General features: G+C 47.9%; 1 pseudogene; it reads right to left on the reverse strand.

Moving 5' to 3' along the window:
* LOC147119225 (uncharacterized) overlaps window positions 1-23150 on the reverse strand; it is a 106917-nt pseudogene that overhangs the window by 36031 nt on the left and 47736 nt on the right.

Genomic DNA, 23150 nt, shown 5'->3' on the forward strand with positions numbered 1-23150 from the left:
GAATGAAACAAGCTGTGGACAGATTCTGTAGACACTGCCCCATATGTGCACAGTATAACATAGGGAAACCTGTCAAGGTAAAGTGGGGACATCAGCCAAGACCAAGAGGCCCATGGGAGAAGTTGCAGATAGACTTTACTGGACCTCTACCGAAATCAAAGGGAAGAATGTACTGTTTGGTAATAATAGATCAATTTACTAGATGGGTTGAAGCATTCGCCACTAGAGATTGTACGGCAACAACAGTAGCACGAATAATGGCAGAGGAGGTCGTACCACGATGGGGGGTCCCGCTGCAGACTGATTCAGACCAGGGAACACACTTTACAGGGAAGGTTATGAAGGAAACATGCACATTATTAGGTATCAGACAAAGGTTCCACATACCATACCACCCTCAGAGTTCAGGGGTGGTGGAAAGGATGAACCAGACTTTGGAATTATCCTGAGCTAAAGCAATAGAAGACACAGGAAAGGGATGGGCAGAGTTACTCCCGAGTATACTGATGAGACTTAGAGCGACTCCGAATAGAACTACGGGGCCGACACCTTTCGAACTAATGACCGGACGAGCAATGACACTGCCGGAAGGAGTCACTACCGGGGGTGAGGATGTCGGGCCCCTGAAGGATAGAACTAGGAGATTTATTAAACAATTGTGTACACAATTACACGCTCTCAGACATGAGGCCAAAGACCAACAGATTATACGGGATCTAGAACAGGATACACGGGACGACCAGAAGGAGGTCCCAGCAATAGGTAGCAAGGTGATGGCAAAAATAATACCAGCCAAACCAGGGCTAGCACCCAGATGGTCAGGATCATACAAAGTATTAATGAACAGTGACACATGCGCTTGTATAGATGAGTCCGGAACGGGTAAAGGAAGGTGGAAGCACTGGACTCAGTTAAAGATATATAACAAAGACAATGAGTAAGCCAGAGATGGTGCCTTTTGAGGAGAGTGAGGAGTATGCTAGAAGGTATAAAGAATGGGAAGGGGAGTTACTACATATATCAGTGATAGGGCTGTGCGTGATGTTAATATTATACACCGTGATTTGCATCTTCAAGTATATCTGGAAACAGAGCCACAGACCAAGAAACGAACAAGATGTACAACATCTCAAACTGATAGAACAATTAAGAATAGAATAATTCTAATCGGCTGGTGACAACTGGCCCCTTTATTGATCTTTACAGGAAAACGATAAACTCGTAGAAAGATGGCGTGGAGCATCGCTCGCGCTCTCATCGGGATTATATGGCTAAGTATAAGCGCTGAGTCTAGTGGGAGGCGCGAGCAACTCGGGAGTTTATGGTTAAGTATCCGCCCTGAGTCTGTTGGGAATAAAGAGGGAGAGAGGTGCTGTCCAGCAGGATTTACAGTATGTCGTAACGAAATCTGTACACACGATGAGAGTGGTAGGGGGATCAGATACGGTGACGGATCACGCGGGCTACCACCGGAGTGTGTGGTTAAGATGATCCCCGGACAATGGGGCACGTGTTTAAACGGCACCTTCTGTGTGGAAGACATAACAAGTACAACAACCATCCCGCCACCATCCACAACCCACTGACGTGGGGTTAGTGCAACAACCATCCCGCCACCATCCACAACCCACTAACGTGGGGTTAGTACAACAACCATCCCGCCACCATCCACAACCCACTAACGTGGGGTTAGTACAACAACCATCCCGCCACCATCCACAACCCACTGACGTGGGGTTAGTGCAACAACCATCTCGCCACCATCCACAACCCCACTAACGTGGGGTTAGTACAACAACCATCCCGCCACCATCCACAACCCACTAACGTGGGGTTAGTACAACAACCATCCCGCCACCATCCACAACCCACTAACGTGGGGTTAGTACAACAACCATCCCGCCACCATCCACAACCCACTGACGTGGGGTTAGTGCAACAACCATCTCGCCACCATCCACAACCCACTAACGTGGGGTTAGTACAACAACCATCCCGCCACCATCCACAACCCACTAACGTGGGGTTAGTGCAACAACCATCGCGCCACCATCCACAACCCACTAACGTGGGGTTAGTGCAACAACCATCTCGCCACCATCCACAACCCACTAACGTGGGGTTAGTACAACAACCATCCCGCCACCATCCACAACCCACTAACGTGGGGTTAGTGCAACAACCATCTCGCCACCATCCACAACCCACTAACGTGGGGTTAGTACAACAACCATCCCGCCACCATCCACAACCCACTAACGTGGGGTTAGTACAACAACCATCCCGCCACCATCCACAACCCACTAACGTGGGGTTAGTGCAACAACCATCTCGCCACCATCCACAACCCACTAACGTGGGGTTAGTACAACAACCATCTCGCCACCATCCACAACCCACTAACGTGGGGTTAGTACAACAACCATCTCGCCACCATCCACAACCCACTAACGTGGGGTTAGTACAACAACCATCTCGCCACCATCCACAACCCACTAACGTGGGGTTAGTACAACAACCATCTCGCCACCATCCACAACCCACTAACGTGGGGTTAGTACAACAACCATCCCGCCACCATCCACAACCCACTAACATGGGGTTAGTACAACAACCATCTCGCCACCATCCACAACCCACTAACGTGGGGTTAGTACAACAACCATCTCGCCACCATCCACAACCCACTAACGTGGGGTTAGTACAACAACCATCCCGCCACCATCCACAACCCACTAACGTGGGGTTAGTACAACAACCATCCCGCCACCATCCACAACCCCACTAACATGGGGTTAGTACAACAACCATCCCGCCACCATCCACAACCCACTAACGTGGGGTTAGTACAACAACCATCCCGCCACCATCCACAACCCCACTAACGTGGGGTTAGTACAACAACCATCCCACCACCATCCACAACCCACTAACGTGCCCGTCAATGGAAAAAGGAGCACGAGGGGGTTTAATAGTAAGAGAAACACAAGATGAGGTGTATTTTAGTCTAACACAGAGTTAGTGAGCTCGCTGTTAATAGGAGTACTTTTGACATGCCCGCGATGTGTGACAATCATACAAAACAATTATGGGACTCCCTGTGGATGAAACAATTAGAGGGTCCACAGGGAAAATCTATCTTACAGAGATGTAAGAAACAGGGAGTATTGGAAATGGCCGGAGCAGGGTATGTGGCCGGGTTAGCAACAGTTAATAGCTTGGACATAGAAGGAGTAAACGAAGGAGTAGAAGAACTACAAGCAAAGATAGAGAAGTTACTAAAACAAGCCACTGGAAATAGCCAGCAATTGGCACTGGCAGGAAAATAAACAATAATGCAATTGTTAGGGGTGGAAGAGATAGTAGACCCCCATGCAGAAACAATCAATACAATTATTGATTGACTTAACAATGCTTCTCGCCAAACCCATTAGGAATTAGTATGTGCCATGTATGGCTCATGGCTACTGTCGAATGCTCAGCATAACATGAAGCAAATAAATAATGGGCAAATCCCTGATTGGATTACTAATAAGGATCTGGAACCTTGGATTGACACAAATAATAAAAGCCTATGTAAGGGGCGTAAAATGGGACAAGTATACCGGGCAGGCAATTGTCTGACCCCATGGACTAAAGTGAGTGGCTTTGTATTGGCCATCCCACAACTCCCAGAAGAGGGACAGCCCCGATACAACGTGATTAATATAGGAGAGATACAAAGGGAGAGCTGGGTTAAATATCATGATGTCCCTACCCAGGCACTTTGGGAAAGGGATGAAGATAATAACCAGAAGAATGGAACCATAAGGGGGGTGGTAATGGACGGGTGCCACCACAAGGGAAGGACATGGGCGTGCACACACCCCCCACCGAGGGAGACACAGCCGAGTGCGGATTCACAAAATCCACCAATTGCACCCTTGAGGTACACCCAAGGGGAATACACCGGACAAGGGTAGCACCGAGGAACAACGGGACATTTTGTGTCACCACAACTGAACAGAAATATGAATATCAAGATCTGACTTGTCCCATTCCCCAACCAAACATTTGTTTTTATCCAAAGATATCTACACAGATAAGACACCAATATATACACTCAGCAAGACCACAGGAAGAGAAAACCTGGTCACTTCATAATATGGGACTTAATAAAGCGGTTGAAACTTATGTCATACCGGAGCCCAAGGCAATTCCTAAGTTAGAGGAAGAGAAAGCTTGGAAGAAATTACAGCAGGAAACGAAGGAAATTTTAAAGTATTATCATAAAATAGAAGAGGACTTAAAGAAACAACAAAAAGACATTCGTACAACATTAACAGAAACTCCCTGGTACAATAAGATCTGGAACTGGGGGCTAAATGTCGATATACACCCCTGGATAAGGATCATATCACACGTGTTGGTAGTCGTGCAAGGCGCCGTATTAATGATCCTTTTGTTATTACTTTGTGGATATTGCCGGTGGCGAAAGAACCAAAACCTAGCACAAGTCGTAACCAAACAAATAAAGAAGGAAGGAGTGAAAGAAAGACTGTTGCTAACCATCAACAAACAAGGGGTAGGGCATGACAAGAATTATGATGAAAACTGTGTTTAGGATTGCGGAAGTATGAGCACTAGACACCCTGGGCTGGTACCACCAGGGCGACGGGAACTCATAGCAAACAATCTTAAACTGTAGCATATTGGCCATATTGGGTCAAGGTGACCAATGGGCCATAAGGGGGGACTGCAGTAACCAAATTAATATCATACTTTAGTTTATGTTAGAATATGTATAATGTAGCACCAGTGTACAGGGTGGGGGTAGTGAATTAATTCATACCCTGAGTTAAACGGTATATAGGTCTGTATTTATTGTATTTATCCAGCTAAGCTCTAAAAACAGGATTAATTGACTGAGAAGCTCGTGGGAAGATTGGGGAAGATGCCTGTTCAGCCAGGCAAGGCAGCACGTATACAAGATAACATACATAAGAATTGAGTAACAAGGCGGCCTTCGCTTGTTTGTGAAGCTACAACATGGTTGTCTAAAAGACAAAATGGCTTACATCAAAGTCTGGTGGAACTAATCACAAATATGCTTGCCTTGCAGAAGTAACATGAGCAGGTTACAAGGTCAGAATCTGTGCTTTGCAGATAGTTCGGACCAGTAGGCTGATTGAACAAGAACTGTTACCTTGTGAAAACATGTTACTGAGCCGGACCATCTGGCAGAGACAATGGACGACTGTGGCTCCAGGCTACAAGAATAGATAAGAAGAAGGCCACGGTGATAGAAGAGTTGGAATAATTCAAACAAGCAAAAAACATGATTAACTGCGGAATATGGGGATAATTATTGAAACTTATAAAATTCTAACAGGACTAGACAGACTAGATGCAGGAAGGATGTTCCCGATGGTCGGGGAGTCCAGAACCAGGGGTCACAGTCTAAGGATAAGGGGTAAGCCATTTAGGACAGAGATGAGGAAGAATTTCTTCACCCAGAGGGTGGTGAACCTGTGGAATTTTCTACCACAGAAGGCTGTAGATGCCAATTCATTAAATAAATTCAAGAAGGAGTTAGATATATTTCTTAAGGCTAAAGGAATCAAGGGATATGGGGAGAAAGCAGGGACAGGGTACTGAATTTGGATGATCAGCCATGATCTCATTGAATGGCGGAGCAGGCTCAAGGGGCCGAATGGCCCACTCCTGCTCCTATCTTCTGTTTCTATGTCTATGAAGCGTAAAAATGTCACGCGGTAGAAGCAATGGATATAATGGAATACTAGAGACTATGATTGATAGATTTGTACCTGCACCTAGGGCAGGATGTGACTGATAAGATTATGTATAAGAATGTAACTCACTAAACTTTCGGTGGAGTCGGATCTGAGAGTGGTCTCAGAAGGTTCTCCCCAGGCCTGTGAATGAAGACCATTTTGAACCTCCGATCGAAATCTGTCATCTGAACTACAGCTCAGCGTCGACCTTGGTCCGCCTGTAGCTTACATCACTGAGGTACTGAATGAGTACTTAGCATCTGTATTCACAAGAGAAGAGGATGAAGTTAATGTCGCAGTAGAGGAGGGGGGAGTAGAGAAATTGGATAAAAATGGGTAGAAAGGAGGCCCTAAATAGGTTGTCATCACTCAAAGTTAACAAGTCACCCGGTCCAGATGTGATGCATCCTAGGTTGCTGAGAGAAGCTAGGGTGGAGATAGCAGAAGCTCTGACCACAATCTTTCAATCCTCTTTGGATATGGTGTAGTGTATGTGCTTTAAGTCAGAACTACTTTTTACAGCTCCTGTATACTGTAGTACCGGCAGTGACCACACCGGTCTATAAGCTGTGCGCATGCCTCTGTACCCCAGTCTAGAGATTACCCTCCTCCAGTAAAGACCTGTTATTTGTTTATGTACAGCATCCGTGTAATTATTTATCCACTGAACCACGGATCTAACAATGGCGACGAGTGTTGACGCGAATCTACCTGCAACATAAAAAAAATAAAAATAGTCGAGTCCAGGAACACGGGCGTCGACCAAGAGCAACCGCCCAGCAATCAGGCAGAGATCCAACTTCGCTGGGGAGGCTGTGGAGAGCCGGGCTTGGTTCCCCAGCCATAACAAGCAGTAAGAGACCGACGACATGTCCAGAGCAGACCCTTCACGAGCAGCAGCGGCTGGAGCTGACCGACGGCAGAGAGAGAGAGCCGGGCAGCGTCGACGGGGTAAGAAAGAGGGCGCAGCCGGGGGTTGATCACCGAGCAGCGTCGAGGAAAAATAATGAAAACCGGAGAGAGAGAGGGTAAGAAACAGCCGGGTTCCAGACTGAGCGGCATCGACAAATATCAAGAGAAGAACGCGCAGAGCACAGCCAGGGATCACAGGCTGATCAGGGTCCGCGGGGCGAAACAAGGGGAGACGCCATTGAGCCACGGAGAAGCAGGGAGAGCGCAGGAGACTCCATTGAGCCGCGGAGAAGCAGGGAGAGTGCGGGAGGCACCATTGAGCCGTGGAGAGGAAGGAAGAGTGCGGGAGACGCCATTTTGCGAAGCCACAGCGGAGAAGACGGGTGAGCGCGGGAAGGAAGGAAAGCACAGGAGACGCCATTTTGTGCCAGCGGAGAAGAAGGGGAAGCATGGGAGGCACCATTGGTGATAGTTAATGCACAACCAAGGATGCCAAAGAGTGGCAGTATCTCTACGTTCGACAATGAAGTCGAAGATTGGGTGACATATGTGGAACGTATTGAGGTGTACTGCAGGGCGAATGAAGTGCCAGATGCTAATAAAGCACTGGTTCTGTTAAATTCCATGGGTGCAAAAACGTATGGGTTACTGCGAAATCTAATAACCCCAGAGAAGCCGGTAAACAAGAATTTTGAAAGCATAGTAGAAATCCTACAGGACCACTTAAACCCCACACCGTGGCTGATAGCAGAACGATTTACGTTCCATAAAAGGAACCAACACAAAGACGAAAGCAATGCTGAGTACCTAACGGAACTGTGCAAGTTATCGAAATACTGCCAGTTTGGAGCGGGTCTAGCAGACACGTTAAGGGACAAGTTTGTGTGTGGGCTACAAAGTGAAGGAACCCAGAAGTGGCTTCTATCAGAAAAGGACCTTACGCTGGACAAAGCTTTCAGTATGGCAGTATCACATGAAGCAGCCACAAGGGGTGCTGCAGAGATACAACGGAGACCGCAAGAATATGGCACCAACGAAATGACCTATGGAACAGGGAAGTGCTATCGCTGCGGCAGAACAACACATGACCAGAAAGATTGTTGGTTCAAGGACCAAGTGTGCAGACAGTGTGGGAAAGCAGGACACATAGCAAGAGTCTGCAGGTCTGGGAAGAAAACCAACAGTAAGAAATCTCCACAGGAGAGGTACAAAAAGGTAGACCAGGTGATGGACAGTGGTTCAGACGAACAGAAAAGTGACACAGACTCCGGAAGCAAGGAGCTGGGTTGTCTGAAACTACATAATGTAACCGAAATGGAGGATCACCAGACTATCTGGGTTACATTCAAGATAGACGGAGTCCAAGTGGAAATGGAATTGGACACAGGGTCAGCTCTAACAGTCATAAATCAAAGAGACTACAAGCGGCTATTTTCACACATACCCTTGAAAGCTACAGAGATTGTCTTGAAGACGTACACGGGGCAAAAAGTCTACCCCAAAGGAAAAATAAGGGTGAAAGTGACATATAAAGGTCAGGAAATACCTAAAATGGATATATATGTATTGCCAAATGGAGGACCACCACTGCTAGGACGTGAATGGATCCGGAAGATACATTTAGATTGGCATTCCATACAGGCACTGAAGGTGGAGGCCAAAAAGGATGACGACGTCACACCTGGACGACTGTCAAAAATGCTAACTGACGCAAAAGAAGTGTTCCAGGAGGGACTAGGAACACTAAAAGGAATAACAGCAACAATTAAAATAGAGGATAATGCAAGCCCAAAGTTTCTGAAGGCCAGACCAGTGCCTTATGCGATCAGACCAGCGGTTGAAGCAGAGCTTGAAGGGCTAGAACGTTCAGGAGTACTGTCCAAAGTGGACTGGAGTGAGTGGGCTACACCCATCGCTCCTGTAATGAAGAGGTCGTTGAGTAATACGCCTGGGGAACCAAAGAAGGTCCGCATCTGTGGGGATTTTAAGGTGACAGTGAACCCAATCCTTCACACGGTACAATATCCGCTTCCACGCATTGAGGATATTTTTGCCTCGCTATCTGGTGGTAAACGCTTCACCAAAATTGATCTAGCCCAGGCGTACTTGCAAATGGAGGTAGAAGAAGCTTCGAAACATTACCTTACGATCAACACCCGTAAAGGTCTCTATCAATAAAACCAGCTGGTGTTTGCAGTAGCCTCGGCTCCGGCTATCTGGCAAAGGGCGATGGATCAGGTCCTGCAAGGGATTCCAGGGACCCAGTGTTATTTGGACGACATCTTGGTCACGGGCAAAAATGACGGTGATCACCTCACTAACTTGGAGAAGGTGCTCGCCAGATTAAAGGAATATGGGCTACGAGCTAATCGCCACAAGTGCGAGTTTTTCCAGAAACAGATCTCGTATTGCGGCCACGTCATCAATGAAGAGGGGTTACATAAGTCCCCTGACAAGATAGAGGCGGTAGTCAAGGCTCCAGCACCGGAAAATGTGTCACAACTGAGGTCGCTCCTCGGGCTGGTAAACTATTACCACAAGTTCTTACCAAATTTGTCTATGGTATTACACCCGCTGAACACCCTACTGTAAACAGGGGTACCATGGAAGTGGGATGACGAACGTAGACGAGCTTTCCAGAAGTGTAAAGAATTGATCACATCAAAAGAGGCGTTGGCCCATTTCAACCCAGCACTACCAATTCGTTTGGCATGTGATGCATCGCCCTATGGTATTGGAGCGGTGCTGTCGCACAAATTCCAAGATGGGTTGGAGAGGCCAGTAGCCTTTGCATCTCGGTCACTAACCTCAGCCGAGCGCAACTACGCCCAGATTGACAGGGAGGCCCTCAGCCTAGTATGGGGAGTAAAAAAATTCAACCACTATCTGCATGGACAGAAGTTCACCTTGCTGACTGACCACTTGTCTCCATCTTTAATCCTAAGAAGGGCATGCCAGTAATGACTGCACAGCGGTTACAAAGATGGTCCCTGTTTCTAGGGGCGAATCAATATGAAATAGAATATAAAGGCACGAGACAGCATGGGAACGCTGATGGGCTATCGCGCCTGCCACTGCCTACTGTGGAGGAAGCACCAGCAGTGGACCCTATCGAGATATTTTATTCGTCGATAATTGAACGATTGCCAGTAACAAACGCGGATATAGAGAAGGAGACCCGCAATGATCCGACGCTGTCACGGGTATATGAATTGACGGTGAGGGGATGGCCAACACATGGCGACTCACTGTTGCCAGCATTCTCATCCAGAAGAGAACAGCTGTCAGTATGCCAGGGGACAGTGATGTGTGGATCCAGAGTGGTGATTCCACCCAAGTTAAGGGAGAGAGTGCTAAACGAGCTACATGAAGGTCATCTGGGGGGAGTGAAAATGAAAAGCCTAGCTAGGGCTTATGTGTGGTGGCCAGGAATCGATCAACAAATCGATGACCTAACTAAGAGCTGCTTAGGATGCCAGAAGGTCCAAAATGTACCACCACATGCCCCTCTACACCCATGGGAGTGGCCCTCCTCTCCATGGCAACGGGTGCACATTGATTTTGCTGGTCCATTCATGGACTCAATGTTCTTAATAGCAGTGGATGCTCATTCAAAGTGGCCTGAGGTGATAAAGATGTCTTCAACCACTACAGAGAAAATGATTGCAGTCCTACGGACCATATTTGCCAGAAACGGGTTGCCAGAGCAAATCTGCTCTGATAATGGACCACAGTTTGTGTCCGGTGAATTCCAAAAATTCATGAAAAGGAATGGGGTAAGGCATTACACATCTGCCCCGTATCATCCAGCCACCAATGGATTGGCTGAGAGGTTCGTACAAACCTTTAAGAAGGCGATAAAGGCCATGTGCAATGAGGAAATTCCACTACAGCATAAGATGGACAATTTCTTATTAGCCTACCGAAACGCGACACATGCAGTTACCAACCAGACCCCGGCCATGATGTTCTTTAACCGAAGGTTGAGATCTCGTCTGGACTTGCTCAGACCAAATGTGCGAAGAAATGTTGAGGACAAACAATTCCAGCACATCAACGAGAAGCCGACAAGGAGCTTCAATGTAGGGCAACCAGTCTTGGCCCGGGACTATTGAACAGAGAAGTGGCAACCCAGAACGATATGTACAAGGCAGGGGCCATTAATGTATACAGTGGATGTCGGGGAGAACATTGTGAGACGCCACGTCGATCAGATCTTAGCATCACAGGAATGCGTCAACCCCATGTCTCGAGTACCTGGGGATGAACCCAGTAGCAGTGGAACCCGATGAACTACCCGATGAAAGGGGGTCAGAATCGCCTCTGCACCAAGAACAAGAACCTCCGGAAAGGCGCTATCCCGAAAGGGTCAGGAAGCCGCCCCAAAGACTGAATCTATAAATGGACTTTTGTTATTGAATGTACATGTAAAAATGTAATTGTTATTTGAATATTAAGGGGGTATTATTAATCTAAAAAGGGAGGAATTGTAGTGTATGTGCTTTAAGTCAGAACTACTTTTTACAGCTCCTGTATACTGTAGTACCGGCAGTGACCACACCGGTATATGGCGTCTCACAATGTTCTCCCCGACATCCACTGTGTACATGCCTCTGTACCCCAGTCTAGAGATTACCCTCCTCCAGTAAAGACCTGTTATTTGTTTATGTACAGCATCCGTGTAATTATTTATCCACTGAACCACGGATCTAACATATGGGACTAACCTGATTGAGTTCTTTGAAGTAACAGAGGGTTGATGAAGGTAGTGCAGCAGATGTTGTTAATATAGACTTTCAAAAGGCATTTGATAAAGTACCACACAAGAGACTTACTCTGAAAGTAGAAGCACAGGGAATTAAAAGGCTGATGGTAATTTGGGTATATAATTGGCTAAGGGAGAGGAGGCAGTGAGCAGTGCTGAGGGATGTTTTTCTGACTGGAGGGAAGTATGCAGTGGGCTCCCCCAGGGGTCGGGATTAGGACCATTGCTTTTCTCTTGTTATATATAACTGACCTGGACTTGGGTATAGGTGGACAAGTTTGAAGTTTACAGATGATACAAAACTTGGCAACGTAGTAAATAGTGAGCATAGTAGTAGCAGACTTCAGGAGGACAGAGACAGACTGTGAAATGAGCAGACACAAGACAGATGAAATTAAATGAGGATAAGTGTGGTGATGCACTTTGGGAGAAACATCAGGGAGAGGCCGTATAATCTAAATGGGACTATTTTGAGGGGGTGCAAGAGCAGAGGGACCTGGGGGTCCATATTCACAAATCTTTGAAAGTGCCGCGGCAAGTTGGTGAGGCGGTTCAGAAAGCGTATGGAATACTTGGCTTTGCAAATAGGGCCATTGAATACAAAAACAAGGAAGTTACACTAAACCTTCACAAATCACTAGTTAGGAACATAGGAACAGGAGGAGGCCATTCAGCCCCTCGAGCCTGTTCCACCATTCAATGAGATCATGGCTGATCTGTGATCTAACTCCATACACCCGCCTTTGGCCCGTATCCCTTAATACCTTTGGGTAACAAAAACCTATCAATCTCAGATTTAAAATTAACAATTGATCTCGCATCAATTGCCGTTTGCGGAAGAGAGTTCCAAACTTCTACCACCCTTTGTGTGTAGAAGTGTTTCCTAATTTCACTCCTGAAAGGTCTGGCTCTAATTTTTAGACTATGCCCCCAGTCCTAGAATCCCCAACCAGCGGAAATAGTTTCTCTCTATCTACCCTATCTGTTCCCCTTAATATCCTGAAAACTTCGATCAGATGACCCCTTAATCTTCTAAATTCTAGGGAATACAACCCTAATTTGTGTAATCTCTCCCCGTAACTTAACCCTTGAAGTCCGGGTATCATTCTGGTAAACCTACGCTGCACTCCCTCCAAGGCCAATATATCCTTCCTAAGGTGCGGTGCCCAGAACTGCTCACAGTACTCCAGGTGTGGTCTAACCAGGGTTTTGTACAGCTGCAGGGTTTTGGCCTCAGCTGGAGTCAGAACATTTAAAGGGTCTCTCGTCAGTTTGAACAAACTGGTGTGACAGGAGGGTGGATGACTGAGTGAATCCCTTCCCACACACGGAGCAGGTGAACGGTCTCTCACCAGTGTGGAGGAGCCGGTGTCTCTTCAGCTCCCCAGAGCTTTTAAAGCTCTTCCCACAGTCAGAACATTGAAAGAGTCTCTCATCAGTGTGAACTCACTGGTGTTCCTTCAGTTCCCTGGGGCTTTTAAAGCTCTTCCCACAGTTTGTACACTGAAATGGCCTCTCATCAGTGTGAACACGCTGGTGTAACTAAATCCCTGGAGGTTTTAAAGATCTTTTCACAGTCAGAACAGTTAAACGGTCTCTCAACAGTGTGAACAAGCTGATGTCCCTTCAGATCCCCGGCGCTTTTAAAGCTCTTCCCACAGTCAGAACATTTAAAGGGATTCTCTCCAGTGTGAACAAGCTGGTGTATCAGCAGGTGGGATGACTGAGTGAATCCCTTCCCACACATGAAGCAGGTGAACGTCCTCTCATCAGTGTGAACTTGCTGGTGTCTCTTCAGCTCCCCGGAGCTTTTAAAACTCTTCCCACAGTCAGAACATTTAAAGGGTCTCTCGTCAGTGTGACCAAGCTGGTGTTTCTGCAGGTTGTATGATTCCGTGAATCCCTTCCCACATTCAGAGCAGATGAATTTCTTCTCCCCAGTGTGGAGGCGCTGGTGTTGCTTGAGCTCCCAGGGGCTTTTAAAGCTCTTCGCACACTCAGAACATTTAAAGGGTCTCTCGTTAGTGTGAACTCGCTGGTGTTGCTTCAGATCCCCGGGGCTTTTAAAGCTCTTCCCACAGTCAGAACACTGAAATGGTCTCTCATCAGTGTGAACTCGCTGGTGTGTTTGCAGGTGGGATGAACAAACAAATCCCTTTCCACACACGGAGCAGGTGAATGGACTGTCCCTGGTGCGACTGCGCCATTGAACTTCCAATGCAGATGGGGAACTGAATCCCTTCCCGCCGTCCCCACCTTTACCCGGTTTCTCCCCGGTGTGACGGTGCACGTGTCTCGCCAGGTCAGGCGATCGGCTGAATCCGCGTCCACACACCGAACACGTGTGCGGTTTGTCATCGCTGCGATCACTGCTTTCTCCTTCCATGTGCAAAGACCGATGATATTCAGGTTCTGACTAATCGAGCGACTCTGTCAGATCTTGATGTGATGTTTGGTCCAAGCTTCCCGCCTGTAACTGTCCACTTCTATAACCCTGTAAATTGAGATCAGCAAAGGATCAGAGGCAAACTGTTGTTTAATTTTCCTCTTTCCGATAATAGGGGCAGTGAAGCTGATTTTCAGGCCCCAGCTGCTGCACAGGTTGGTTGAAAGGATCAGCAGTAATGGCGGCTGTAATACCCACAAGCCCCCGCATTCCAGAAAGCACTCTGTTGATGCTGAGTCCCGCGCCTGTGCTCATGGCACCCGCGCTCTCCCTCCTGCACCACAATTGCCCATCCCAATCAGTCCGCAATGTGCATGCTCAGTGCACAAAACCCCGCGGTTGGAACATCGGGCACGCATGCGGAGCCGCAACATCTGGAATGCGTGCGTGGCTCAGGTGGGGGCGAGTCGGTGTTTCGCCTCAGCCGGAGGGAGGTGTGCATGCACAGGATGACCCAACATTCTTCCTGTCGGCAATCACTCCCTCATTTCTCTAATAAAAACAGAAAATGCTGGAAATACTCAGCAGGTCAGGCAGCATCTGTGGAGACAGAAACAGAGTTAACGTTTCAGGTCGATGACACTTCATCAGAACTGCTTGTTCTTTAGTGTCAGCTGTGACTCAGTTGGTAGCACTCTCGCCTCTGAGTTATAAGGTTGTGGGTTCAAGTCCCACTCCAGAGACTTGAGCACAAAAATCTAGGCTGACACTCCAGTGCAGTGCTGAGGGAGTGCAGCACTGTCGGGAGGTGCCGTCTTTCAGATGAGACGTTAAACTGAGGCCCCGTCTGCTCTCTCAGGTGGATGTAAAAGATCCCATGGCACTATTTCAAGGAAGAAAGACTTGCATTTATATAGTGCTTTCATGACCACCAGATGTCTTGAAGTGCTTTACAGCCAATGAAGTACTACAATGAAGTAGTCACTGTTGTAATGTGGGAAAGAGCAGGGCAGTTATCCCCAGTCTCTGAGCCTATGTTTATCTCTCAATCAACATAAAAAGATAGATCATCTGGTCATTATAACATTGCTGTTTGTGGGAGCTTGCTGTGCGCTAATTGACTGCTGCGTTTCCTACATTAAAAGAGTGACTACACTTCAAAAGTACTTCATTGGCTGTAAAACACTTTGGGATGTCCAGTGGTGGTGAAAGGCGCTATATAAATGCAAGTCTTTCTTTCTTCACTGGTCTCACCAGCGACCTGTTCTGACTGTTGGTTGATTGACATTACAAGAGGATTTGAGTACAGGATAAAGAAGTCTTACTCCAATTATATAGGGCCTCGGTGAGACCACACCTGGAGTACTGTGTACAATTTTGGTCTCCTTACCTAAGGAAGGATATACTTGCCACAGAGGGAGTGCAACGAAGGTTCACGAGATTAATTCCTGGGGTGGCGGGACTGTCGTATGAGAAGAGATTGAGTAAACTAGGCCTGTATTCTCTTGAATTCAGAAGAATGAGAGGGGATCTCATTGAAGCATACAAAATTATTACAGGGCTTGATAGGGTGGATGCTGGGAGAATGTTTCCCTTGGCTGAGGAGTCTAGAACCAGGGGTCACAGCCTCAGGATAAAGGGTCGGCCATTCAGGACTGAGATGAGAAGAAATGTCTTCACTCAGAGGGTGGTGAATCTTTGGAATTCTCTACCCCAGAGGGCTGTGGAGGCTCAGTCATTGGGTATATTCACAACAGAAGTCGATAGATTTCTGACCAGTAAGGGCATCAAGGGATATGGCGATAGGGCTGGTGAATGGAGTTGAGGCAGAAGATCAGCCATGATCTCATTTAATGGCGGAGCAGGCTCGAGGGGCCGAATGGCCCTCTCCTGCTCCTATGTAAAGAACTAGATGTAATATCTCCAAGTTTGCAGACGACACAAAGCTGGGTGGGCATGTGTGCTGTGAGGAGGATGCCGAGAAGCTCCAGTATGATTTGGACAGGTTGGGTGATTGGGCAGATGCATGGCAGATGCAGTATAATGTGGATAAATGCGAGATTATCCACTTTGGTGGCAAAAACAGGAAGGCAGATTATTATCTGAATGGCAATAGATTGGGAGAAGGGGAAGTGCAACGAGACCTGGGTGTCCTTGTGCACCAGTCGCTGAAGGTAAGCATGCAGGTGCAGCAGGTGGTTAAGAAGGCAAATGGTATGTTGGCCTTCGTAGCGAGAAGGTTCAAGTACAGGAACAAGGATGTCTTGCTGCAGTTGTACAGGGCCTTGGTGAGACCACACCTTGAGTATTGTGTGCAGTTTTGGTCGCCTTATCTGAGGAAGGATGTTCTTGCCATGGAGGGAGTGCAGCGAAGATTCACCAGACTGATACCTGGGATGGCAGGAATGACGTATGAGGAGAGATTAACATAGAAACATACATAGAAGATAGGAGCAGGAGTAGGCCATTCGGCCCTTCGAGCCTGCTCCGCCATTTAATGAGATCATGGCTGATCATCCAAATTCAGTACCCTGTCCCTGCCTTCTCCCCATACCCCTTGATCCCTTTAGCCTTAATAAATATATCCAACTCCTTCTTGAATATATTTAATGAACTGGCCTCCACCGCCCTCTGTGGTAGAGAATTCCACAGATTCACCACTTTCTGGGTGAAGAAATTCATCCTCATTTCAGTCCTAAATGGCTTACCCCTTATCCTTAGACTATGACCCCTGGTTCTGGACTCCCCATCCATCGGAAACATCCTTCCTGCATCTAGTCTGTCCAGGCCTGACAGAATTTTATAGGTTTCGATGAGATCCCCTCTCAATCTTCTAAACTCCAGTGAGTATAAGCCCAATCGACACAATCTCTCCTCATACGTCATTCCTGCCATCCCAGGTATCAGCCTGGTGAATCTTCGCTGCACTCCTTCCATGGCAAGGACGTCCTTGCTCAGATACGGCGACCAAAACTGCACACAATACTCAAGGTGTGGTCTCACCAAGGCCCTGTACAACTGTAGCAAGACATCCTTGTTCCTGTACTCGAACCCTCTTGCTACGAAGGCCAACATCCCATTTGCCTTCTTAACCGCCTGCTGCACCTGCATGCTTACCTTCAGTGACTGGTGTACAAGAACACCCAGGTCTCTTTGCACTTCCCCTTCTCCCAATCTATTGCCATTCAAATAATAATCTGCCCTCCTGTTTTTGCCACCAAAGTGGATAACCTCACATTTATCCAAATTATAGTGCATTTGCCATGTTTCTGCCCAATCATCCAACCTGTCCAAATCGTACTGGAGTTTCACGACATCCTCCTCACAGCTTACCCTCCCACCCAGCTTTGTGTTGTCTGCAAATTTGGAGATATTACATCCAATTCCCTCGTCCAGATCATTAATATATATTGTGAACATGTTTCTATGTTTGACAGCCGAGAGTCCGCGCATAAGCAGGCGGGACGGCGGTTTCGGCCGAGTCTTGCACAGCGACCCCTCCCGGTCACCAAGGGTAATAACCATGCATCCCCAGAGTAGACCAACCCCCTTCCCCCACTGGGAGCTGTGCCTGCGTACTCGGATCCTGTCGGACGGATTCGGCGCGGGGCATTCCGGGGAAAGGCCACTAGGATGCTGAAGCCCCGCCCACTCCCTGTTCCTGTACCAAGATGGCCACGCATGCGCTGTGCTGCAGGTGGAACCGGCCCGTCTTTCCTCCACCAAGATAGTGGCACGTAGCCCGGGCCTATCACCGAGAAAAAGCTTCACCGCTGCCGTCCGGTGGAACACAGACCGGGCCGCTGGATCTCATTCGGACCTGAGGCCGTTCTCCAACTTTATAAACCCTGCGGCGCGGCCTACCCGCAGTTTATTAATCTCCCGACCCCGCTCCCACCGACGTGCAGCTCCGCCCGGCGAGGGACACGTGATCCGGGCCCGCGGCCTGATTGACGGGAGCTTCCGACCAATAGGGAGTGAGCGGGGCGGGGCTGGAGGAGCGAGCCAGCGGCAGGTCCTCCAACCAATCAGGGAGCCCGAGGGGCGGGACTAGCACCGGCTGATTGTCTGATCCGCAGGGCAGCGAGTTTCTCCAGTCCCTTGTTCAGGGCCCGGGGCCAGGGGAGGCTGTGGGTCTTTATTCCCCTTATTGGACACAAGGCTCTTTGTCTCACAGCACACTGGCTCAGGTTTTAATACAGACTTTTAAAATTCATCAATATAAGCAGATAAACCCTGTGCTTCTGTAGAACAAACTTTCTAATATTTTATAGAATCATAGAATGGTTACAGCACAGAAGGAGGCCATTTGGCCCATCGAGCCTGCTCCGCCATTCAATGAGATCATGGCTGATCATCCAAACTCAGTACCCTGTTCCTGCCTTCTCCCCATATCGCTTGATCCTTTTTGCCTGAAGAAATATATCTAACTCCTTCTTGAATATATTTAATGATACTTATCCAATTCCCTTTTGAAAGCCGTGATTGAATCTGCCTCCACCACCCTTTCAGGCAGTGCATTCCAGATCCTAACCACTCGCTGCGTAAAAACGTTTTTCCACATGTCGCCTTTGGTTCTTCTGCTAATCACCTTAAATCTGTGTCCTCTGGTTCTCGACACTTCCGCCAATGGGAACAGTTTCTCTCTATCTACTCTGTCCAGAACCCTCATGATTTTGAACACCTCCATCAAATCTCCTCTCAACCTTCTCTGCTCTAAGGAGAACCACCCCAGCTTCTCGAGTCTATCCACGTAACTGAAGTCCCTCAACCCTTATCCCTGGAACCATTCTTGTAAATCTTTTCTGCACCCTCTCTAAGGCCTTCACATCCTTCATAAAGTGCGGTGCCCAGAATTGGACACAATACTCCAGTTGAGGCCGAACCAGTGTTTTATAAAGGTTCATCATAACTTCCTTGCTTTTGGACTCCATGCCTCTATTTATAAAGCCCAGGATCCCGTATGCTTTTTTAACCGCTTTCTCAACCTGCCCTGCCACCTTCAACGATTTGTGCACACATACCCCCAGGTCTCTCTGTTCATGCACCCACTTTAGGATTGTACCCTTTAGTTTATATTGCCTCTCCTCGTTCTTCCTACCAAAATGTATCACTTCACACTTTTCTGTGTTAAATTTTATCTGCCACGTGTCCGCCCATTCCACCAGCCTGTCTATGTCCTCTTGAAGTCTATCACTGTCCTCCTCACTGTTCACTATACTTCCAAGTTTTGTGTCATCTGCAAATTTTAAAATTGTGTCCTGTACACCCAAGTCCAAGTCATTAATATATATATCAAGAAAAGCAGTGGTCCTAGTACCGACCCCTGGGGAACACCACTGTGTACCTTCCTCCAGTCTGAAAAACAACCGTTCACCACTACTCTCTGTTTTCTGTCACTTAGCCAATTCCGTATCCATGCTGCCACTGTCCCTTTTATTTCATGGGCTTCAACTTTGCTGGCAAGCCTATTATGTGGCACTTTGTCGAACGCCTTTTGGAAATCCATGTACACCAGGTTAGCCGCATTACCCTCATCAACCCTCTCTGTTACCTCATCAAAAAACTCAATCAGAATCAGAGCGGCTGGGCTCGGCGGACATGTGGCCAGGGCCCCAGCACCAGGAAACCCAGGGTGCAGCGCCTCCCCCATCCGAGCCGCCGCTTCCCGGTTTCTTCAGCTGGTTCCACCGAGTCCGACTCAGGTCAAAGTACAGGAGCCAGGCTCCCAGAATGGCCCGCGGCCCCGGGGAGCATGCGCACTCTCAGCGGGGAAATCAGCACCTTGGATAGAGTGGTTTCTGGGGCGCGGGGAATTGTGGGTGCTGCGGCCGCCATTAGTCAGCGGCTGTGGGGAAGAGTTTTATTGCAGGCTGACGGAAGGTAGGTCCCTGGCCGCCTGTGTAGGTCTTTTTGTTGCTTCAGTTTGAGCTGGTGTGGAGATGGAGGAGAAGCTGCTGGGTTTAATCCCAGTACTTCTGAGCCCAGGAAGACCCAACAATTTCCAATGTGGGACTGTCAAGGGAGGTGGATTCTGGGGGAGATTAGGTTGCTAAGCAGACTCTGTCCCTACAATGTAAAAGAATATTGTTTTAGGAACAAGTATTTCTGTAGAGGCTTTTAACCCAGTTTACATCTACAGATTTGCTTTAATTCATTCTCGGGATGTGGGCGTCGCTCGCAAGACCATCATATGTTGCCAATCCCCAGTAGCCCGTTGAGAAGGTGGTGGTGAGTCGCCTTCTTGAACTCCTGCAGTCCGTGTGGTGAAGGTACTCCCACAATGTTGTAAGGTAAGGAGTTCCAGGATTTTGACCCAGTAACGATGAATATGTCTGAGTCAGGATGGTGTGTGACTTGGAGGGTAACTTGGAGATGATGGTGCTCCCATGCAACAGCTGCCCTTGTCCTTCCAAGTGGTGGATGTTGTGGGTTTTGGATGTTCTGTCAAAGTTCTGGTCGAGTTGCAATGTATAAAGTTCATCTCCTTCGCCCCCCTCCCCCTCCCACTCCCACCTCTCTCTCTCTCCTCCCATAGAGGCCAGAGTCGTGTGTAGGCCCAGACCAGGTGGTGGATTCCCTTCCCTGAGGGACATCAGTGAACCAGTTGGGTTTTTATGACAATCCGGCAGCTTTCATGGTCACTTTTTTCTAGTGCCAGCCCCACAAATGACCAGATTCATTGAGCTCAATTTCACATCCTTGTTTTGGTTTCTTGTTGTTTCTCTCTCACGCTCCCCGTTTTAAATTAATTTTACAGCATAGTAGAAGGGGAGGATTTGCAGATGGTAAGCTCAAACCAAACATCACGCCAAGATCTGACAGAGTCACTCGACTCATTGTATCTGAATATCACCGACCTCTGAACATGGAAGCAAAAAGCACCGTTCACAGCGGGGAGAAACCGTACACGTGTTCTGTGTGTGGACGAGGCTTCAGCCAATCCTTTGGCCTATCAACACACAAGTGCATTCACACTGGGGAGAGGCCGTTCACCTGCTCTGAATGTGGGAAGGAATTCACTAATTCATCTCATCTACTGAGACACCAGCGAGTTCACACTGGGGAGAGGCCGTTCACCTGCTCTGAGTGTGGGAAGGGATTTACTAATTCATCCCACCTATTGAGACACCAGCATGTTCACACTGGGGAGAGGCCATTCACCTGCTCAGTGTGTGGGAAGGGATTCACTCAGTCATCCAACCTGCTGAATCATCAGCGCGCTCACACTGATGAGAGACCTTTTAAATGCCTGGACTGTGGGAAGTGCTATTAAAGTTCCTGGGAACTGACATACCATCAACGTGTTCACACTGACGAGAGACTGTTCAGGTGCTCTCACTGCAGGACTGGGTTCTGTAGGGGGTTTCTCTTGCCCGTTCTGGTCTCCTACCAGGCTTCGTGCAATAATTACCCTTGAGTGGTTCGACCCACTCTTCCCTATGGTTCTAGACCTTGGACTTAGGTGCAGGGAACTGTAGTGCAGAGAAAAACTCAATAGACCAGGATGAATAGCACGAAATGGATGCTTTTATTATTAAACAGTTTGCAGCATTACAAAATACATATCATAAGCACAAATCAAAATGACTACAAGCATGCACATATCTATAAACTTGATTCCATGGAAATGGGAAACACACGGCACATCGAAAAAGGGGGAACACATTACGATTACCCTTACCCTCTCCCTCCCCTTATACCTAAACTAAGTTTCGACTTGAGGAACTCGGGATCATGCTCACCACTTTCAAACTCGCGAAAAGGAGGGGTTCGCAGCCTTTCTGGCACAGCTTTCCGTCGTCACGTGGATTTGGAAACTCCTGGCGCAGCTTGTTTTTCTCTCTCTCTCAGGCGATGAGGCAGTGGACACAGCCTCGGTGAGCGCTCATCATGGCTGAAATCCACTAAGTCTGTTGTGGATTTTGGATCATGGAACAGGAAAACACCTCGAGAATGGGATGTTGAGGCACGGGAGTGCTAGGCCCGGAATGTCCTTTCCCTCCGGCCTGGATCGTCGGTTTTCCCGAGGGTGTCTTCTTCTTCGGCCTGGGTCGTCGATGATCTCCCGACAACGGTACCCAGGCCACCCTCGTCGTCTTCTCGTCGTGGCCGAGCCTTGTCTGGCTGAACACCGACCACGTTGTCCTTTCCGAAAATGTCCGTCCGAAATGTCCTGCTCGAATTCCGAAGCTACCGAGGTAGAAGAGGCGTTGATGGACTTTTCAAAATCCATAGTTATACCCTTTTGGGCCAGCTTTATCTCCCGCCAGATCATAGTCCAGTCTTTGTAATATTTTGGCAGGCAGAAAACTCTGCAGGGGCGCTTTGTCTTGTAACGGGAGCCGGTGATAACTTAACTGGCCTTCCTGGCCGATAATGTCTTTTAATGTCTTTTACTTTGTCACCGTAACTCGGTTCGCATATTGATCGGTCTGGAGATTTCCCTTGATGGCTGTTAAACGGTTTCTCCTTTGTACATTAAATGGGTTTAAGTGTTCATTCATTGTCCGCCCATATCTTGATGGGCCCCATCCTGTTTGCCTGAAACTGTCTTGTACTTAGAATCCATTGAATATGTATGCTGTTTCCCTGAGTTTCGGTTTCCCGATATTGGCTTTCGCGGGCTTACTGTTCTCAATCCACAAGCCTGTCTGGCTTGCAGTAACAGAAATCAAATGGCCCAAGAAACTGATCACGAGGTCCGGCGGCCATTTTGTATGCCCTTTTATCAAAGGTTTTTAACTGTACAAGCTTCTTCTGGTCAATAAAGCTGTATTATTAATCCTGTTGTCTTGTGTGAATTTATAATGAAAATTTTCGAATCTTACAGTTCAGGCAGTCATCTGAACTCACTTTCCACCAGCACACTCACACTGGGGAGAGGCCGTTCACCTGCTCTGTGTGTGGGAAGGGATTCACTCAGTCATCCACCCTGCTGAGATACCAGCGAGTTCACAAGTGACCGCACGGGTTGGATTCTGCTGTTATTGCTGCTGTTAATCACATCCAGGACTGAACCATGTTTATTCTGACAGTTGGGGTTTGTTTCTGCTGATGTTACTAACCTCTATAACTGGGCTGGAGTTTAATATTCTGGATATATGTCAAATAAACCAGCTTTGTGTTAAACACATTGTTGTAGATTTTTGTCTTTCCCACCTGAGTGTTTAGCATCACCTGGCTGGAGCTCAGAAAAGACAATCTGGGGGAGGATCGTACGGCGGGAACAGAACTTCAGCCTGGACGCAGTCCTTCAGGGCCACACTGAGAGCAAAGTCTCCATGTGGCTTAATCTCGAGGCATGTGAGAA

Source organism: Somniosus microcephalus, chromosome 4 (genome assembly GCF_052327205.1).
Source record: "Somniosus microcephalus isolate GS21.2 chromosome 4, FLI_Smic_1.0, whole genome shotgun sequence".
Classification (NCBI taxonomy): Eukaryota; Metazoa; Chordata; class Chondrichthyes; order Squaliformes; family Somniosidae; genus Somniosus; species Somniosus microcephalus.